This window comes from Lepidochelys kempii, chromosome 7, assembly GCF_965140265.1.
Source record: "Lepidochelys kempii isolate rLepKem1 chromosome 7, rLepKem1.hap2, whole genome shotgun sequence".
NCBI lineage: Eukaryota > Metazoa > Chordata > Testudines > Cheloniidae > Lepidochelys > Lepidochelys kempii.
In genome coordinates, this window is record NC_133262.1 from 101,082,705 (window position 1) to 101,105,661 (window position 22,957).

General features: G+C 39.3%; 1 long non-coding RNA gene across 1 annotated transcript in view; it reads left to right on the forward strand.

Moving 5' to 3' along the window:
- The first annotated feature begins 11,881 nt into the window (after nucleotides 1–11,881).
- LOC140914940 (uncharacterized) overlaps nucleotides 11,882–22,957 on the forward strand; it is a 29,180-nt gene continuing 18,104 nt past the window's right edge. The window contains exons 1-2 of the long non-coding RNA XR_012160045.1: nucleotides 11,882–12,017; nucleotides 13,289–13,550. This is a non-coding gene — a long non-coding RNA (uncharacterized lncRNA). The remainder of the gene's footprint in view (nucleotides 12,018–13,288; nucleotides 13,551–22,957) is intronic.

The following is a 22,957-nucleotide window of genomic DNA, read 5'->3' on the forward strand; positions in this document are numbered from 1 at the left end:
TTGTATTATGAAAATATTAAAGCACAAGATTAAAGGAAAAGATTTGCCATACTGGATCAAATGTTTCATCCACCTAGTTTGTTATCCTTTCTATGGAAGTGACCAATACCTGATACTTCACAGGAAAGCAAAACGTCCCTAAAATGCACTTATCCAGTGTTATATGTGGAGGGGAAAAATTGTTTCTGACCCTCCACAGATAATCAGTTTATCCCCTGAAGCATGAAAGTTGATTACCCTTATCGTTATTTTAGCTTGTATTGTGACAAATTTTAATAATGATTATAAAATTATCCAGCCCTTCTTAAAATCCAACAGCAGCATCATTTGCCTTGATAGCTTTTTGTGGTGGTGAATTCCACAGGCTGTCTGTATACGGCATAAAGAAGTATTTCTCTGTATTGGTTCTAAATATACTGCCCTTTAATTTAATTGAGACACATTCTCATATCAAACAGGGTGAAAAAAAGAGAGCCCTGATTAGTTTTCACTCTGCTCTTCAGACTGATGAACCATTCTGGTCTCCTCTAACTCTTCTCTCTTTTGGTTTTTGAAACCTTTCAAAGTTCAGTATCATTAATGTCAATATAACATTTAAAATACTTTCTATCCCTTATTCACTTTTTAAACCTCTGTGCCCTGTCAGACATCTTCATTGAGCTAGCTACAATAGCCTCAAACGTTTTTCCTCAGAGGGTCCCATATATTGAGGTCATCAGTACATATGACAAGTTTAGTCTGGTTTTGCCAATATTAGAGCTAGTTAGGAATCTTCTGTCAGATTGATTTTCTCAATGAAAAATGCAGTTTCTGCAAAATCAAAATTCACATTTTCCAAAATCTTTAAATTTTCCATTAAAAATTGAAATGAAATATTTTACTTTGGGTCGGTTTGCCATGAATTGGAACAGTTCAGTTTTTTTAAATGACCTAAAATGTTTCATTTTTATTCCATTCAACATTACATTTTCCTATTGTGCTGCATTGCACAGGGAATGGTGGGGATGGTGTCCCTAGCCTCCGTTTGCCAGAAGCTTGGAAGGGCGATGGGATGGATCACTTGATGATTAGTTCTGTTCATTCCCTCTGGGGCACCTGGCATTGGCCACTGTTTGAAGGCAGGATACTGAGGTGGTCTGACCCAATGTGGCCGTTCTTATGCCCCATTTTTTCCTATTGGCTGTGCTGCCTGGCTGGACTATATCTCCCATGGTGGAGTGCTGACTCCATTCTCTCTAAGCTGCTTGGTGCATCATGGGAGATGTAGGCCAGGACATAGGAGAGAGTTAGGGCATGAGGCTCCCAAGAGGCAATGCAGCACCATAAGGAAATGCAGTTTAATGTTGAACTGACTCAGATCTTCAATTTTTTTAAAATCATCTGGAGTTTCTCATGATTTCCCAGCTTCACCAAAGTTCTGGTCTCTTCCTTTTTCCAAACCATCATTAATTATTTTTATATTAAACAACACTTAAACAACAATGTTGACCCATGAAGTAAACTACTACTGTTTTTTTTTTTTTACTGGAGCAGCTATTCACTATGGGTTTTGAGGACCAAAGAAAACTTAAATAATGCATAGGCTTTGTGTTGGTCCTCTGCACAGGGTTTAATTTCATCCTATATCTCTTGCTTTTTAATCCATATCAAGACAATACTTATTAGTTCCCACTGATTTTTTATTAGTAGTACTATTATTTTTAATGCTATCTTCACATAACATACTCTTGATCATGTACAAAACAACAAATTCCCCCAAATCAGGAGCATCATCAGTGCAATCTCCGCACCACCACCACACCAGATCCACTTACTTATGAGAACACAAGAATTAATACCAGGAGACTCAAGTGCTGAACAAGGAGATGCCTATTAAAGGTGACCAGGTTTGAATTCACAGGTATTTCTTGCTAGAGGAAATTCTAAAGGTCAGAACCCATCCACCTCTGCAAAAGCCACTGCTGAGACAGACTCGGAGGACATTCCTTCTATAAGCACCACTTGACACCTCGAGCATTCCTTCCAAAAGCAAATGAAATGGCAGCACTTAGGGGAGAGGTGATATTAAAGAAAACTGGAACCTAGACCATTTAGGACTTTGTAGGCCTCAAATTTCACCGAAAGGAATTCTTCGAGCCTAGAGATTGGAATACAGGTATTATGTTTTTGCCAGGATACCTAACTGAAAAGATGGGCTGCCGAACCCTGCACTAGTTGAAGCATCTACATGGCCTTCAGAGGTGCATTCCAGTGCTCTAGTCATGAGGTAACCCAGGCATGGATGGCTGGTGAAGCTTGCATCTAAGGGAAAGGCACGATTGATTACTTTCTTCCATCTTTCACCTCAGCTGTCTAAGCACTTTCTTCCAACTGTGAATCCAGGAGTAGAATCAAGTCTAGTGAGATCCTGCAAAAGCACACCGCTTTTTAACACAGATGGACAAAGTTACTCAATGGACATAGTCAATGAGCATAGACTTTTTTTTTTTTTTGGGTGTGGTGGGAAGAGGCCAGTTTGCATCATGTTTGAGAGATGCTGGCAGCAAAACAAGTAATATGTTCTTGTTGGTGCTTGAACTTCAGTGCAGGGATTGCCTCTACTATGAGTATACACCACACCTAGCACAATTGGGACCCTGATCTTAGCTGGGCTCCTGTGCACCAATTATAAATAACAGTACAATGGAAATGCACTTGGTATACATATGTATGGGTCAGATTGCACCTCATCCCTTCAGAGGGCAGTCACAAGTGGCCTGGTCTCCCTGCAAGGGCTATGAGGTGTATAGAAACCACTAAACTGCTCATCCACTGTACTCCAGGAACATGAATCATCCAAAACTAGGCACGGAGGAAGCCTGAGCATGGCCATGCTCTAACCTTCACTGGCTCATAGAGAAAGGGTGGACATTGCAGGAGGAACCATCATTCTCCCCCTACATGCTGGGGAAACATGAGTCACAATCTTGCCTGCAGCAACTGGGTTTGATGCAGCCCCCACTGCCTCCTACTCTGCTGTGGATAAAAGCCACAATGTAGCCCTATGTGAGTTTGAACAAATAAATAAGCATTGCTTTTCACAATCAGAAAAAAATAGCCAAAGAAAACCAGAAACTCTGATTTCATTTGCCAAGACACTTCTATTTTCTGAACAGCAGGGATACATTCTGCAAATGTAAATCTGGGAAGTTCATGTCAATACATATTTAGGTATTTTGTTTGTGCTCACATCATGTGAGTTAATTGGTCCTGTATGGGGTGGATGTGTGTTTGTGTAAGTGTAAAAGTACTTTGAACTTGATTTCTAAACAGTTTTTTAATAATATAAATAATCTCTTCACCTAGAGTCTTCTTTGGAGCACGTTATTGCCTGTACATTTTAATTGGTGTGAAGTGCTGAGCAGCACGCACCTGTGTCGCTGGGAAGTATGGCATAGGTGTGCGTGTGTTTGGGAAATTCATAAAGAGTTAAATGTTGATGATGTTGGATATGATTTGTGCCTGCTGGCTGGGAAAGTGAAAAGTGAGGACTGGGTGAGACGGGAGGAAGAGACTGTGAGGGATAGTCACCACAGTGCTCGTTGGATTTGGATGAGATAAGATGCTCCTGAGACATTTGAAGGCCTATGGATTTAAGAATGCCACTAGATGTAATCACTATCTGGAGGACTGTTATGACCATCCATATTATACCCCTGTTCGATCGTTAACGGTGGATTTTTAACAGTGACAGATCATTTAAGAAACTTGCTACTGTAGGAGTGGGGCTAGATTCTCCCTGCATTGAACCTTGTGTAGTCATTTATGCCTGTGCAGAGTGAATGTTTAACACAACCACATCATCATGGCATAGATGTACATCACTACACAACTCGTAAAAGAGTAGAAAATCAGGTCCACAACATATATATCCAGGGTTTGGGAAGTCCACTTGCCTGTGGTGAATAGGAAGCATCAGTTTCTTCATGGCAGTGTGGGTAGCTTTCAGTCCTCAAGCAAGTGTCAGGCAAATTTTTCAAGTCTTGTATATCTGTAAAGTGTGATACTCTCTGATTAAGGTAAGCACTGGATTATACATCTCTTCCCATGCATATAATCAGTAAGAGGATGGGACTGTTGTTGTAAAAGTGGAGGAAACACAGCAGGAGGGGGAAGTATTACAGATGCTGGTGAGCTGTGGAGTTCAGTAACCAAAAACCCTGAAGTTGAATATTTCTGAAGTTTAAGGAAGTTTAGATCTGGATTTGAGGTTCTTAACTTGCCATTATCACTGTCGCCAAAACCCCTGATACAGACACCCCTAAACTTTCTGAAAGTTTGGACTTGATTCTGCATTTGAACTTGGAAGCTTGGGCCCATCTCTGTTCTAAACAAAAAAAAAAATGAAGTAAGGAATCTGGAGGCATCCAGCAGGAAAACAAATGATCCCTGAGACAGGAGAGGAAGGAAATGGGGTGGTTTGAAGTGTGGAATTACTGGTAAATCAAGAAAATGAATTTTAGTAGACAAACTATTTTCAGTACTTATGTTTATCCAAGAAGCTTGCATAAGGCAGGAATATCATTTCCTGTAATCAATGTGCTGGGAGTTGTTTGCCAGCCACTAATGCCTTTAGGGAAATCTAGTACCAACCCATGTACATTAAAGGGATAGTAGTGGAAATTAGCTTAATTTTCTGGAAGACCAAAGCATAGAAAAGTTATGGTGGTTGATATTCCTTGCCTTTGGTTTGTTTGCAGTCTCAAAATTATCTCTCGGCTGCCCCCATGCCAGACTTTACTGGAAAATGCTTATTCACACTAAAGATGAAACTAGTGATTGGAACTCTTTTATACCTATCATACTGACGCAAGTATCCTGTGAAAGTACCCTTTGTTTGAATTGCTCAAAACCCCCCAAATAATTTATCAGGATTTTTGGTGAAATAGGGCAATTGACTTCACTAGACTTGGAGGCCTATATTAAATGGAGCTTTTGTAGCTATTGCCAACTTCCAATAGGACTCATGCATTTTGTAAATTTCTTAGAAAAATCACTTCACATTGTTTTTGGTTTTTTGCAGCTCACATATTAAATATATTTACAGTAGTGTATATCCTTCACAACTGGTGTTACTGCCATTATTCATTGCTAGTCAGTTTGGAGACATGCCCATCTTCGTAATCTTAAAAATTGCAATTCAATATTCTTTTTCCAAATGAATAACCTTTCATGTAAATCATATTGGTATCAAATAACTGATTTGTTTTATTTCACTCAAAAATCTCCCTCCATTGATTACTGTGTTTGGACAGATTTGCTTCTTCCTTCCAAATGATCCTACACTGCTCATCATGGAGCACTGAAAAATAAAGACTGTTCATTCTTTTAGCCACAATATATTTATATACAACTATCTCTTTATATATTAGAATCACATACTCTATCCTTAGAAATGAAGCTACTCAAAGTTGGTACTAACCTGCCTCTTGCATCAGTGGAAATGGATATTGTGATTGCTGTGTTGAAACATGTGCTCAAATGCATTGGGAGTTTTATACTATTTTTCAAACTGCCAAATAGATAATGCCAGAACGTTTCTGAAATGGGATACTAACATCAAGATATACTGCACCAATCAACAAACACCAGGAAAAGTATAGTATAAAACTACAGATGTAGGAGACTACTACAGAATTTCCATTTTCATTTCCTATGTCAACAGCTTTGTAACTTACCTAGAGATTGTTTTATGTTTTCAGGCAAATTCTCAGTAGACTACAAGCACAACATTCGACTCAGCCTTCAGAATCCAAAGAATAAGATATTCTGTAGTTTATGAAATAGTTGTTTATCAAAGTATCCTTTGTTTGAATTGCTCAAAAACCAAACATGAATTCAAACTTTGACAGAGTAAGCAGAAAATAAGAGGATCATAGTCATATACCAAATGTAGCCTTAACTACTGAGGTTCTCCTATTGAAAATGCAATTTTGTGTCTAGATGTTTATGGATGTCTTCAAATTCCCTTTCATAACAGCCCTCTTTGACAGACCTTTTTTCAGCTCTGAAATGTGAGAAGCAAGGTTGCTGCAGAATACTGTGTATGCCAGTACAGGAGACACACCCACTGTCCCTCAGTCCAACAGTTTTCTTATGGAAGTCAATGGTGAGATAGGGATGAGTAAGAGGGTGGCTGACTCCAAGGCTATGTCTACACTTACGATGGCATGTAAAGTATACACACTGCACTCCTCTTAGCACAGGTATAAATACCAGTGTACACAGCGAGACACTGCTCAGGTGAGTAAAGACACCATACCTTACGGTATATACCTTACACAGCTCTCTGCATGCCCAAGCAGTGTCTCCCCCAGTGTCCTGCTGTCTCCCCGCTGCTAGAGCTTTTTCCTGCTGCAGGAAAAAATTCCAGGAGTGGGAAGAAGTTCTGACAAGGGCTAGGTAGCAGGGAAGGCTCTGGCAACTCCCCTCCTGCTGGAATCTTTCCCTGCTGCCTCCACCCAGCCAGAGGCTTTCACTGTTATGTGTATTTACATACCCCAGTGTGGACACAGCCTGCTTTTCAGTGCAGCATGCACGTACCTATGTGTACCCCACATGCTGCCACCTAAGATTTTGTATAGAGGTAGAGGGCTTTTCTTCTGAGTCACCCTGGGCTTAGGTGCTAAAATTTGGTGGATCTGTTTGAGGACTCAGTCTTATGAATTCCAATTTCATGAACCCTAACCTCAATGTGTCTTGAATCAGCCATTTGTTAGCAAAGACTGGTCATGTATCACACAACGTGTGTGGAAGCCACAAGGCACTGCAGGACAACCAAAAATTTGTAAACTTGGAATTACTCTGACCTGGTAGAACTATGCTAAAGAGAGTGGCCACCCTCAGGGAAGCTGGTTCTCCCAAGTTGCCTTCCGAAGTTGCAGTTGGAGCAATGGAAAATCTCCATCAGTAAAGAAGGAACAAAAAGAGAGATGTTAAAAGCTGCTGTTAAAAAGAAACCTGACCATTCAAGCTCAGAGGAGCTTGTTTTAGGGAAGAGAGGGAGACCCTGGCCAGAACCTGAAGGCTAAACAAGAGGAAAGTGGTACAGGAAGGGCTTGAGACTCCTGAAGGGACTGACAAAAACTGAAAGGGCTCTATAGGATGGGTGAGGATGCTGAAGAGAGAGGGGTTTATATGCAGTTTTTGTTACTTTTTTATAGATCTATGTATCTCTTGTGTCCTCTATGAGTAAAGTATGTGTGTGTTTAGAAGTTCTTTTGCAGAGTCTGTGTTACTTGCTTACACGGTGGCATGGTTTCCAAAGAGGGAAACAGTAAACCAGAGGCTCCAAAGCATTAGTGGAACTGTGAAAGCATGCAGCAGGGAGGCTTGAGAGAACTGATACTAGTTTCAGGGCCTGGCTGTTAGACCATTAGGTCTTCACTGTCAAGAAGGTTGACAGAATGAGGGTATGCACCAGAACATTTGCCTGGAGGCCCAGAGCCAAAGAGCTAGTGCTTAAACTCTGCCCATCCCCAGCAAGCCAACAGCATGTGGGATCTAAGGATTGAGTCCAGTACAACAGCCTAATGAGTGTCCACAAGGGAGAGCTTATCAGGGTTGTAACGTGGCATTGAGATTCAGAGTCATTGCTTCTGATTCATGCTGAAAGATGGGGCTGATTTATTTCCTACCCAAATATAAAGGAGATGAGTGTCTCTTTGGAACAATGGCAGTTCTCCCATTGAGTTTAGTGAGAGTAGTCATGCCAGTAAAGATTGCAAGATCAGACCCATTTTGTAAGAAGTTATTAAATCCTGATCCAACACCCTTTGAAGTCAATGGAAAGATTCCCATTGATTTCATTGTGCTTTGGATCAGGTCAATAAATCATGAAAAGTGAATTACTCACATTTTTCCCAATTTCCACAGAAAACGGCCTTTTCTAAAAACACCTGATCTTTAAGAAAGTTGATAATGTTCTTCTTATGGGTTTGTTTTTATTAGTCCTCTAAAAGAACCAGGGATTTTCCAGAGGGCTGCAGGCTAAAGAAAGCTGATATCATTCTTAATTGCTGTATAATACCTGTATTACACAAGAAAGTAAAACATCAAAGGATAACAATAGACCAGTCTAAAGAAACACTTCGGAAATTTGGTTAATAACATGCCTGCAAGAAGAGTAGGTGGGCACTTCGATAGTGAAGGTGAAAATGTGTACTCTGATGAGGTCCGGAGTTTTCTGAGACTTACTGTATTAGTGACTATGATGAACATGGGAAAAGCATCAGCAAAGACAAGACAAAAGGAAGCCTGAAGAACGACAAGGGAACATATTAGTCATAAAGAAGATGAAATTTGTATTTTTAACAAGCGATATTTTTATGAGCAGTTCCCAGAAATCAGGATGAGATAATCGGCAATTGCTCAGTGTCTTATGAGCAATTATGAGGAGAGGCTGAGGGAACTGGGATTGTTTAGTCTGCGAAAGAGAAAACGAGGTGGGATTTGATAGCTTCTTTCAACTACCTGAAAGGGGGTTCCAAAGAGGATGGATCTAGACTGTTCTCAGTGGTAGCTGATGACAGAACAAGGAGTAATGGTCTCAAGTCGCAGTGGGGGAGGTTTAGGTTGGATATTAGGAAACACTGTTTCACTAGGAGGGTGGTGAAGCACTGGAATGGGTTACCTAGGGAGGTGGTGGAATCTCCTTCCTTAGATATTTTTAAGATCAGGCTTGACAAAGCCCTGGCTGGGATGATTTAGTTGGGGATTGGTCCTGCTTTGAGCAGGGGGTTGGACTAGATGACCTCCTGAGGTCCCTTCCAACCCTGATATTCTATGATTCTTTGAGTGTCCTATATTTGCAAATCTCATTTTAGAAGTTCCTAATTTTTGTTACAACCTTGCGCTGCCTCCTGTAATAGCATTGACTTCTCCTGTCATTTTAAAACTGCCAATGATTTATAGAAATGGAAAAGAAATATTCAATATAATGTTATACAACTTAATAGAACTAATAATTTAAGTCTTAAAGAAAAATGGAACCAAAATGTCTACAATACTTGAAAAGAAGTCAATAACATTTTAATTATCAATAATATTGTTCATTACTGAACAGATACAAATATTATACCTAATTCTAAGGACTACTTAAAAAACCTTTTGCTGTAAACTCAAAATATTTTCTTCCCAGATATTTTGGATTTGTGGGGTTTTTTTGGCTGGGTTTTTGTAAAAATGTGTATCCTGTCAATTCCTTAATACAATCTTTTCATGTTGCCACTGAACTGCCTTGAGCTCTAGATTGGAGTTGATGAGTTTCAGCTTCCTTATTTCTGAACTCTGCCAACAAAGGTTCCAACTTGTGTGGCTGCTAAGTCATAAAGAACCCTAAAATTATGTGCAAATAACAGTCACAACACAATATTCCTAACCTGTATTTACATGATTTCCACATTACGAAATACTGAAAAAAATCTGTTTTCCTAATATGTATTTTGAGACACATAAAACTAAGACATCTTACAATTCTGCTCTAACTTTTTTCTGTTTACTTTATTTATTACGTATAGTATTACTGTTAAATGAGTAAAGCAAATTTTCAGAGTACTTACACATGAAATTTAGGACCTTATCCATGCACAGAACATGCTTCTCACTACTTCACATGGAAAGAGGCAGCATTTCTCCCTTTTTCTGTACCACATCTACACAGATATGGGAATCAATGTGGGGAATGGCTGGATGAGGAGGAGGAATGGCCTGGGAGCAACATGAATTGTCCTTCCACTGACCCTGTGAAGTTCCCCAAGAAAAGGGAAGTACTGTATTGCCTTCTATGCATGCCCTCTTTGATCGGCCCCTTTAAATGGGTAGAAGAATATTCAAAGTCCGCCACCAGCTTGACAAGTCCTGCTAGTGTCAATTTTCCCCCAGATCAGATTGGCAGTGACCTTGGGAGGTTTTTGCCTTCATCTATTGCATGAAAGGTGGCTCACAGGCCAGGATTATCAGGGTATATCTGACTTAATTATTTCCCTGATATTGCAGAGACCTTGAGCATTAATGCATCTCGGACCCTCCTATTCTCTGCCTTTGGCACATAATAGTCTAGTATCCTATGGGCTGTAATACTTTACTCTCATTTTGGTTGTTGGGTTTAGGGTGCATGGGGTGTTGCTGGCCTGTGATATACAGGAGGTCACACTAGATAATCTAGTGGTCCCTTCTGGCCTTAAACTCTGACTCCATTGTGGGGTGAGGTAGGTGCTGGGGTCCTAGCGTGGAGGCAGAGGATCCATAGGTATTGGGGCAGGGTTCATGGCCCATTCCTGGTGGTGGTAAACTTCCCTTGCCCCTCCATGGATAATTTTAGGAGGAATTTCATGTGATGCTGTATGATTGAATATGACTATTTATAGCATTGATATTACTGCTGTTATACAAATGCAATAAATATTGTACAAAGTATGACATGTAAGGTGTCAATGGAAAAGTTATGATTTGCTAAGTATGATTATCGTGTTTATATGTATGTATCATTTTTGTATCTGAACTTATGAATATTGGCTGTGCACTGGCATCATATACATGTTGTATTCCTGGGTTACATCCACCCAGATAAAATTTACATTAAGTCCAGACAACTATGTATTAATGACCCATCAAGGACACAAAATGGGCCATAGAAAAAACTCATTCCACCCAGATAGCTCTTCTTGTGGATGCCTAAGACTCCACGGAGCCAATGGCCACCCCTTGTGAGTCATCAAGCCATGTAAGGACATATGATATGCTCAAGTGACCCTGGACTCCATCTTAGGCCAGTAGCTTTCCACACACAGTAAATTTCCAGGCACATGGCAAAATATAAAAAAGGACCCTAACGTATATCCATTTAACCTCTTTCCTGCCCTGATTCTCTGGCCTGTGAATTTAGGAGCATTTTGAAGCATGGGCTGAGAACCTTCCAATCTTTTGGAAGTTACCAGAGAGACTTTACAAGATAGCAGTCTATTCCATCACTGCTACAAACCTGATACAAATAAATTGCTAGATCCTAATATGTGTATAATCTATTAACCATTACTAACTCTCTTCTTCTTTTCTTCTATTATTAAACCTTTAGTTTTTAGTTACTAAAGGATTGGCATCAGCATGATTACTGGGTAAGATCTGAGTTATATATTGACCTGGCTATGTGTCTGATCTCTTGGGATTAGAAGAACCCTGTATTTGATTAAAGTGATTTTCAGTAACCATTCATCAGAGTCTGGTGTCTGGGTGGGGCAACCTGGGCTGGAATGCCTAAGGAGACTACATTTTTTACTTCTTGTTAACCAGTGTGGTGAGATAGAAGTTTACTGTTGTTACTGGCTTGGTATAATCTAATGAGAGAATAACCAGCAGTTTGTGTGAGTCTGCCGTAGTTCTCAGAAGTTTGTCCTGAATTTGGCATTCTCAGCTGTGACCCACTGAGGCGTGGTGACACTCCATGAAGGAGATTTTATTTTTTGGCACTTAGTATCAATCACATTATGCAGCAGCTCTGAAAAACACCTAATCCCTTCAGAAGCACCTGAACCATTCTCTTTACTTTAACTACTGCTTGAACTTGCTAGTATATTTCAGGGAATATTATAAAATAAATAATATGCCATTGTCACATCATACTAACTTAAATCATTATCCCACTGTGTCAGTGGGGGTCCCAGTGAACTGCTGCTGCCCTGCTCTTACCCAGTGGTTCACTACTAACTGGTTGAAGAGACCATGAAACCTGAAGCTGCATCAGGGAGGCTTCCTTTGGGTCCTGATTGGAGGAACAGTGGGACCTCTAATTGGTCAGGGCTTCCTACTTAACTTGCTGCGCCTCTTTTTCAGTTTATCTGTACAACTGGGTGAATTCCTGGTTGGCTGCTACATTGGACTGTGCCTTCTTGCCTGACTTCTGATTCCTGTCTCTGGTCCTGACCTTTGTCTTGACTCCTGATGCTAACTTCAGCCCAGACTACTAGGTTTGACTGCCCTGGGTGAGATGCTTAGACCAAACCCTGTATAGTTTTGTTCTTGTGCATTTACTTTATCTTAAAAAATGGTAGTAAAAATTATGCTCTGAGGTTTATGGGCTCTATTGGATATTGAGTTCATTATGGTGAAGTAGTAGTCTCTTGAAACATTTTTATGCTGGTCAAACACCTGAATTTTTATAAGTTTTTTTTTTTTGGTTTTTTTTTTTGTAATCACTATTAAAGCACATCCATAATATTTTTGTTATCCTAGTTCCAGTGCAGCTAAATATTTTGAGTACAGTCCTCTTTTTTAGGTAGTGATGGTATAGCAGTTACAATAAAGGATGAGCAGCTAAAATCTAATCTGACTTTACTTATTGATTCAGTTCCTGACCTGGGCAAGACTCTTGACCGCCTTATGCCTCAGTCAACTCAGCTGGAAAATTGGGTAAAGAGCAGGGCCTGCTGGAAAACCATCTTCAATTTGAACTAAGATTTCCTGGATACTTAAGGAGTGTAGTGCTTTGGCACAGACGTAATTGATAGTGGACTGTACAGCAAAAACATCCTGAGCTGTGTGACAAAATTGGTGATATCTCATTTGTTGTTGAGGCTCTGGGTGGTCTCTGCAGTCAGAGACTAATCCCATTTCTTGTGTTTGAAGCATATTTTTTCAGTTATGTAGCATTAGTTTCTGTCCCAGGCAACCCCTCTGTACCTGCCCTTGTTAGGAGCACAGACCAAGCACTGCTTGACTCTGAGAAGGCACTCTGAGGTAAATTACAGTTCCTGTTGAGTTTAGGGGTTGCAGAACTAGATTATTCTGCCCTAGATTTATTGCAACCAAAGGTGGCATCAGTTGCTGTTGTATCAATAAAAATGGCATCCATGATCACCCCAGTATCCACATGTTACCTTTTCAGAATGTCTTTGCTATCCCAAACTGGGTTTCATATTGTCAGTCTGTAGCCAGACTTTGCTTTAATTGAGTTGTCGCAGGGTCACTTTACGTTTCCATACCCATTTATCACATTGCAACTCCTAAAAATAGGCATAAATATTAGTGTAAGCAGGGTCTGAATAAGTTCTCTCCTGGCAGCTTGCTGGGAAGGAGAGAGACTTCTGGAGCAAACTGTATTTACATGAACACACCTACTCTGCCAAGATATCCAGCAGATAGAGCTGTGTTGCTCAACGTGATCAACATTGGCTGGTGTTGGGTTACAAATCACTTTAATATGGAATGCAGGGGTAGTGAAATGTTGTTATCAATGTTGTTGTCTTTATTGTAGGAATAAAGGGGAGCGGAACTGTGCTTAACTTGTCCCAAAGAGCTGAAAATCACTAAGAGACTGACCTGCAAAGATCACAGCAGAGAGGCAGGTGGCAGCGATGAGGTGGCCAGCTGAGAGGGACGAGCGGCTGGTGGGGCAGCCAGCCAGCACAAGTGCTCAGATGGTGGAGCAAGCAAGGTGCCTTCTTCCCCGGGTGGAAGGTGAATTCACACAGATGTACCTCTGAACCCTGGGTCCTCACTGACCAAGGACAACCACTGTGAGTGGGGTGTGGTGAGGGAGCAGAGGGGGGCATAGCAAAGAAACTTTTGGTTGTAGAATTCAAGACTGTGAGGCAGAAGACACTGCCCCACGCAGTCTGGGCTGGGAGTCCTACTCCTAGTTTTTTGATTATGAATCCTGCTTGTGGCATTTTCCCTAATTAATGTCAGGTGACTTCTCTCCTTTCATTAAAAGTTTCTTTTGTACACTCAGAGTCTGTGCTTGCACATGAAGAGGTATTGCCTCTGAGGCACCCAGGGGTGGTGTATATTTTCCCCAGGTTATTGGGTGGGGGCTCAAGCTGGTTCTGTGTTGTATTGTTGAAAAGGAACCCCTAGATATTGAACCCTGGCCTGGTTGCTGCCAGCTCCACCCGGCAGAAGGGTTATATTAGAAATGTATGAATTCAAAGCAAGCTGAACTCACACTTTTTCCTGGTTTATGCTACATACTTTCTGTGGTGCCTCTACAGTTAGTACACTGCTGATTGCAGTCTTCAGATACACTCATCCTCAATCTGAACAGTTTGTCCAGTCCTGCAGTTTTGTTGCTGCAGCAGCCTTTAAGTGCAAGTGTTGAAGTCATATGGATCAAAGCCAAAGGCATGAAAATGGCATGTAGATAACCACTCGAAACTGATGTGCAGGCAGCAAGTGATCACCCACATGCACAAACAAAGCACCATCCTCTCACTAATTTGGCACTGTATGCAGTGGTTGAAGGCCAGCATCATCTGCTTGTGCCAGCAGATTTAAACTGCCCCAAACCTGCTAATCCATTCTGCATGACCCAAATTGGAAAAATTGCTATTTTATGTTCCTAATCCCCCATCTGCTATCTGTTTTCCTTCCTTTATCTTCCCATGATTTGGGAAGGAATTCAGGAATGCAGAGCACTACCTCTAATGTAGAGTGGCATATAGCTGATACTGCTTGCATCCTCTTAGTAGGTAAACTTGCTACGTTGTGTTCAGTCTGTAAATCACACCCACCCTTCTAGGTGTTCACAATTTAGAAAATGATTCATGGGATTCCCACAAGCCTTTGATGATTGTGTTTAGGAATGTCATCTCTGCCAGCTGTATAGCAACAGCAGGAAGGACCAACCTCTTCTCAGTCAAATCTAACAAATACTGCAACACCTGTCCTTTAAATAAGTCAATATTTACCACATTTCTCTGGCTCTAAAGGACAGAAAAATAGTCATAACTGGACACTGTAGGCAGTAGCATGTTTGATGGCTACATTATTCGCAAGTAATTCTCAAGTGTTTCTTTTCCCAGGTTGTACAGGAACATGAACACTGCCTTGGGTTCCTTTCTGAATTTTCAGGGAGGGTTCTGAAACATTGCCTGTTAAAATGAATCAAAGCTTTGACTGTCATGATTTTTCCATGGGTTGTGCTTAACCTTAATATTTGTATTCTGCCACAAAAATCTCAAAAGATCACCCACAACAGCTTTAATGAGATCAATAAAAAGGAGACTTTGCTCACTTTAACCTGAAAACCACCTTGCCCCAAATTGTCACAATTAAGAAAAACTATTCCAGAAGTAATAACATCCAGCTCTTACATAACGATTTTCAGCAGTGGATCGCAAAGCACTTGACAAAGGAAATCAGCATCCTTATCCCCATTTTACAGATGGGGAAACTGACACACAGGCTGAGGAAGTGACTTGCCTAAGGTCACCCAACAGCAGACCTAGAAACAGTCTAGATTTCTTGAATTTCTGTGCAGTGTTCTATCCACTGACTAGACAACACTACCTCCCTCTAACTGAACCAAATTCCACATGCTTTTTGACCAGCCCTGAGAGCACTAACCTGCCAGTAAATTAGGTGTAAATTTAATTGATTTTAGAAGAGCTTTTGACACACATTTCACAAAATCCTACTCCAGAATTCAAATGATCTTGGATATAGGAATTTACGTTGTAGATAAAAAACTGGCTGAAGGACTACAAAGTTGTAGTGGTGAACATCAGTAATTTGAGTTGAGGGTGGGTTTTGGTAGGATACCATGGAAATATTAGGTACCTACTCATTTAACATCTGCATTAGTGATCTTGAAAATGGAGTAAATAGTGCATTAATTACATGGCTAGAAGATACTAACTTGAGAGGGTTTATAAATACCCGTGAGGACAGAGAAATTATGCAAAAGACCTTGTTAAGTTAAACATATGGTCAAGAAATAAAGTGGAATTTAACTTGGAGAAGTCCAAGTTAATTTTTCTGGAGAAAATAATCTAGAATGTATGTATTCAATTCAACTGGGCAAAGGTGGGCATACAGTAGGTAAATCTGAAAAGTAGCAATATCCGAAGAATCGTAGGAGCAATAATGGGTTCACATTACACATAAGTTTGAAATGTGGTACGGCAACAACAACTGTTAATGGAATTTTTGAATACTTAGGTACAGGCAATGTGTGAAATCCTGGCTCCCCTGAAGTTACTTAGATTCTTGCAGTACAATGCATTGACTTCATTAGGACCAGGATTTCACCCATCAGTCACAAAGCAGGTAAATTCATAGCACTTCTCTACAAGACCCCTGTCTAGATTGCACCTGGAGTGTGTTTATTCAGTTTGCTGATATTTTTGTGATAATGAGGAACACAAAACTTTAGGATGTTCAGCTAAGAACACCAAAAACAATTAAGAGGTGGAGGCAGTGACTTATTAAGAGAGTAAAAGAACTATTTATGTATGGTGTGACTAATAACTAAGGAGAGATACAGTAACTATCTACAGATATTTGATGGGTGAATCACCAAGTGTTTAATAAGCATAATGGAATGAAAGTAAGAAGAAAAAAGAAAATCTTAACCTGAATATCCAGGAAAACTTCCTATCAGTGATGTCTTGCAGATTGTTTTCCTTTGTCATTTTAAAGTTAAAATTTTTCCTGCGGCTTTAGGCACAGATTGTGCCAGAATGAAGGTACAGAATATACGCATAATGGTGCAAAGAATTGAATGTAAAAAGTGGTGCCCTGACTTGAAGGCAGGATTCTATGTGCAGTCTAGCCAGAGCCACATAAGAAGCACTACTAATGTCCCTCTTTTGTGACATGACACATCTGTATATGCATCCAAAAAGTTTATTACCTATTTTGAAAACTCATACATAATCTGCTATCTATTATCACCCATAGATTTCTCTTGCAATTACTTCTTTCCAGATTTCCTCCTACCATTGAGAACCTTTGTTTCAGATTATTTTTCCCTAGATATATTAGCTTGCATTTTTCAAAGTTAAATCTCATTTGTCACTTTTCACACAGAGGCCATACATTCCACTTTGAAATACTCTCTGATAATTGAGGCCATAAGACCTGGTTATCAGAGAAACATAGAAGTTAGAGATGAAAAGTTCTATTAGGTCATCCAGCCCATCTCCCTGCCAGTGCAGGACTATTCCATGGGTCTGAATAGTTCATGGTGTACTGACAGCCTTCCTTTGTCAAAACGGAGTCATAGTGGTATCTTGGAACAGCTCTCTTTGGACCTAAACTCAGACTTTGCTGTTGCAGACAGATAAGTTCTCTTTCATGTCAGTGTGCCATCAGAAAAGAAAATTCAACACATTGATGCAATGAGTCAGACATTGTTAGTGGAAGATCCTGCACAATTTCAAAAGATATTATATGTCTAAGCATCAAAGTACTTGAACAAAAATAAAAAACAGATTGGCTAATTCTCTGGGTAGGATTCTTATTCTGTCAGTTTTCAGCATAGAACAAAACAAACATTGAAGTGCATGAAATACAAAAACACGTTTTGTGCTTTAAAATGGAGTCATCTTTTTGTGCATGAAAGATAGTAAGATGGCACCCACTCATGCACAAAGTAATCAAAATTAATATTTTTAGCAGCAAATTGCTAATACTAAGCAAGGGCCTGATCATTTTCTCATTGAAATAAAGGGAAAACTCTCTGATTTCACTGGGAGCAGGATCATACTGCAAAACAAAGGTTGGATTACTTGAAACTATAATTGACCCAGTTTTGTAGTGGTAAGGGGGGCAGGATGAGGAGGGTCCTAACCATCTTCAGTTTCTTGGTATATCAAGACTCAACTGTTACTACCAGTCTGTCTGTCTAATGTACTCTTTCCACCTGCTGGATATTCTGCTATCTATGTTAATAGCATTCAGTATTGCAATAAAGGCAGTCCTGGCTGATGTTCAATTAGATTAAAACCAGTGAGTTTTTAGTGCTCTTCTAGTTCTTTCCAATACGTGGGTGCTTTTTTGTTTCTTCGGGTGGGGGTGGGGGAAGTTACCTTTATCATAGTAAAAGTTGGAGCAAAGAAATAGTTACATTTATATCCCTTCCAGTCTGGTCTAAAAGAAAATAAAAAGGTTTTGTTCTCCTTTCCTATGCAGGCTAACTGAGTCTCAGCTGATATACATATTGAGGGGAGCATACCTCAAATAAAAGCATTTTTCATTAGAGTCAAAGACTGTCTTTAAACAATTATGTGACATTCGTTTGTTATTTTACTTGAAATACAAACAGGCCATTTCATGCAATATCTACAGTATGGAAAAATACTGATTTTCTGTCTTATTTATTATTCTCTGAAATAGGTTTTTTGCTGACCTAATATATTGAAAAAGGACTTTCTGTTCTTCCCCGATGGGTCTCAAGGCTCTTTGGGTCATTTTATATACATTGCACATCTTTGACCAAGACTTTCAAAGGGTGTGCAGCACTTGAGAGAATGTTATATAACTCCACAGAAAGAAGCCTTGTCTGTAATTAAAATTCTATACAAAATAACAAGATCGTCATCAGATTCTTTATATTCATATACAATCTGTTGCCATGGGAGCTAGCACTGAATAGCAAGGTAGGCAAAATCAGTAATGTTACATTACATTTGCCCTATAGCCACTGGAGCGCCCCTTAAAATAAAGTCACCTTTTATCTCTGCTTTCGGAATAAACACAAAACTGGATTTTTAGTGCAAAATCCTGATTTCAAGGTTATTGATGCCAGACTAAATTAATACAGTCTGTGCGATAGCATACAAAATCCCCAGCAAAGCCAGGGATACTCCTGTCTTTTGAAAGCTTGACATTTGTTTTTCATCATGAACTTAAAGGTCACCAGCTACAGATGAATCAGGACACCTACTTGAGTTTACATTTACATGCATTTTTATTTTATTCCCACATGCACTTTTTTATAAGATCTCTCACTGGAATAAAACAGTAGTCCTCTCTTATTATCCAGGTTTGAAAAACGAAAAGAGTTATCATCCTACTCTCTTTAAGAACAAACTAGTTGTTTTTAATCTCATTATACTGCAGTTCCAAGAAATACATGAGTTTTCTTTTAGCTCTCTGCGGATATTGCTGCTTATACCAAACATCACAAGTCTCTATAATCAGCTATAAGCGATGTTAAAAAAAGTGATAGATTAAGCCTGAATCACTAGTTTGCTACTTTTATAATCTCACATGATGATTGCTAAAATACTGTCAATGTTGCATTGTCAAAGTAATTGGAAACCGGTCTCTGTGTACCGGTACTTGTTTAATTTTTATTTCATTTCTGGAGAGATGTATGCAATTAATCAAAATGCAGGATTCAGAATTTATGATGAATCAAAATATAGGATTTGGAATTGTCAACAGATGTGCTCCATCTCTTCTGCATATGAAATTTTTGTTTTTGTTCAGGATAGGCATGTGACCTGTATTGCTGCACAGATTTTGTGAAACCAAATATTTTATATTTTTACCAAAATACATGTGGAGCTGACAGAGCATGATGCATTCATTTTCCTTGATTTTGTAGTGAGGGAAAGGCTAGCATGAATAATTCAAAAATAATGCTGAGACTGTTAAGATTTAGTACTGGAGAGGTCATCACAGTTGGGAGAATGAGCTGGGAGACTATTACTATTCCACGATCTTTGAATCTCAAGGTGACATCATTATTTCTCTATATCTATAATGTGGTGCAGCAACCAACTTATTGCAGTGTTTCTCATGTAGGGTAGAAAGATCAATTACATACAGACCTCAAAATGTGAACTATAAGCATAGTGTCCAATAAAACTGTCATTAACAGTCACCACAATTTTAGCTGTATGCTTCCAGGTCAAGCTGTTTTAAAAATGATAACTGACATTGAAAGGTTGAATAAAGAGCACTCATTCTAAAGGGAGCAATTTTTTAGCCAAATAACTTAAACTCTTTCATTAACAAATGTGTTAATTCCTTCCCTGATGTTACAAAAGTATTTAATCTTGAGTTTAAAAAAGTGTGTGTGAGTGTGTGGGGGGGGGGGCCTTGAGCATTTAAACAAAAGAGTATTCAGTCTACTCTGGAAACACAGAGGTTTGCTACATGATCGACATCAATGGTAAGTATTGTTGAACACAGATAAAGCATCTCCATGCAATCCGATTTAATTTATTCCTGTTTTCAACAAGAAACTGAAAGACACTACCCAAAATGGAACTTATATAAGAGTAATGTTTACCACATTACATTAACTATTGCCTCACCTTCCCATATATTGATAGCTAAATCTGTTCCCCACAGAATATATGGTATCCAAAATAATTAAGGTCACCCACAAATATTCAAAAGTAATGTGTGACAGCAAATAGCCTTTAGTACTGCAGAAGTATCTCTCTTTTGGATAAACACTGATTTGTATGTTTAATTAAACATACATTTACACTAGAGACTATTCCTCAAGAAGCGTAACTCTTCCAGTCAATTCTCTTTCTATTTTTTTTGTTTTCATTTTCACATCAATATTTGAATTATAAATTGTAGTTTTGAAATAGGGGGATTGGGTGGGGGATAAACCATGCATCCAATAATGTTTTGATAATAGTTTCAAAGTTATTCTAAAACTTATGCTATACATTTAAAGCAAAGATTACATTTTGTTATTCAAACAAGCCAAATCACTCTTCTCCTTCCTCATTTTTTTCAGATTTTTTCCTATAGAATTTAAGACAAGCAGGGACCAATGTGATCATCATTTCATCACATTTTTCTCATACCTCTTGGTTACTTTCTTCAGCGATAGGTGAGCACTGACACTTTCCCCAGACAGAAACTAAATGTCAAGTTGTGGAAAAAATTTGTTCAGTAGTTCCAGCATCTGACTCCTTGGTAGTCTTCACAGGCAATTGTGTGCTGATGCTTGTGAATCTAACATATGGTTAGCTTCCAAATAAGCTTGTTGGCTGCTTTATACTTCTGAATTCCATCCTCCTTTCATTCATCTCTGCAGCTTTGGCAATTAGATGCTACCCCAGAAAGTATTCATCTGATGGATCAAGTGTATGCAGGAAAGACTGATTAAAAAGGAAGACTCTTTATCACTTTGTTTGCAAAGATCTTCTGATGAGAAGAGCCAGAAAGAAAGGAGACTGTGATTGGACCATGGAATTTAGTCTAGCTAAATCAAGAGATGAAGTAAAATGAATCAGAGGGATCAAAGGCTAATAGGTATATATGATGATCCCATCAGAAACATAAAACAGCTGTAAAATACAGAGCTTTTTTTAAACTTACAGTAGACTACAGGTAGATTGCAGGTGGATTTTTTTAAAAAAATAAACGGTGGCCTTCTAAACCAAGCTTTTTTTCTGGCTTGACCAAACATTTATGCACCATTTTTTAGGCATGCAGAGTGAAGTTGACCCTTGTGTAGATGGCCAGCACAAGACTTATGCATGACTTAAGTCCCACTTAAGCCTCATTTTGAGAACTTAAGTGAACTTAAATTGTGCTGTAACCCTTTTGCTAGCCATCTGCGCAGGGATGGATTTTGTTCTTTAGAGTAGTTGCAATCAATAGGCAACAAAGAAGGACAAACTGCTTTGAGGATTGTTAAGGACAGTCACAATGTTCATAGTTTCACTGTGAAAGTGGCCAAAAAATATGAATGTAGCAGCTAGTAGGAGTTTGTATTCTATCTGCAGTGTAATGAAACCCAGGTGACTACTCTCACAGGGGAGGAAAGAAGGTCTTACAGTAAAGGAACTTAAATGGGACCCAGGAGACGGGGGTTCAATTCCTGGCTCTGCCACAGACTTTCTGTATGAATACAAGCAAGTCATTTAGTCTCCTTCTGCTTTAGTTCCCCATCTAAAAAAGGGGATTGATAATACTTCCCTAGGTCACAGAGATATGATGAAGATTATTCATATTTGTGAAGTGTTAGGATATTGTTATGATGGGGACCGTACGATTAGGTGGACTGTGCAATCAGTACAGATAAAGCACAGTATATGGAGGAAGTATGGTCTAGTAGTTAGGCACAGGACCTGGAGTCAGGAGGTGTGGCTTCTATTCATCCACAGACTCATGTGACCCTGAGAAAATAAATTGGTCAAATTGTGGCATAGTTTCTGTAAAGCTGAAATAATTCTAACTTATCTCACAAGGTTGCTGTGGGGCCAAATTATTGCTGTAAAGCTATGTCAAAAGCTATGTTACACTAGCTGAAAATCTGGCATAGAGTATGGGGACATAACACAGTAATAAATATGTTGTAAGCTAAAGCCATCTTGCTCTCCCTGATACCTCACTTGACAGCTAAATAATGATCATACAATCAAGAGATACTATAGGAGGAGTTTGAGCTCATCCCCATACCAAAGAGGGAGGAAATCTGCATTTCAAAGTGCTCAGAACTGGTGACATTTCTGTTTAGAAATAAAAACCCCAATTCCTTCATGAATGAAGTAACACTTCAGGCAGTAGAAACACAAAAACCAACCAACCATTCTCAATAGATTTGTTCATCAACACCTATAGTGGAAACTCAGTCAACTAATTATAGATTTATTTTTTTAAGTGATGAAATATTGCATCAATAAGAAACAAACCTCTAGAATATGTTCGTTATCTTCCACATTAAACGAAGTCTATGACCCGTTAGCTCCCCTATTAAATTTAATAGGTTGCCTCATGAGAAGCAGCTCATTAATATGAATATGAAGAACATGCTTCAACCTGCAAAGTAAATAACACATATGAGTGTTTACCATGGGCACATTTACTCTTAAAAATGAACTATTTCAATAGAAATAGGCTAGGAATCAGGTACCTTGTTTCTATTCACTGCTGTATCAGACTTGTGGTGTGACATTGAGGATTCATTTAAGTGCTTTGTGCCTGTTTCTGCAACTGTTGAAAAAAAAAAAGGAAATTGTAATACTGTACCTATGTCACATGGCTATTGTAAGGCTAAATAATCAGCATTAATAATATTGGGCTAGACAGCGACATTACAAGCTGCCCTGAATACGGCACAGCATGTAGTGTGAGCAGCAGACAGAGAATGAATTATGACCATGGCACCCCCTCACGTGCCAGGGAAAAGCAATCTGCTCCAGATCTGTACCAGTTTCAGATT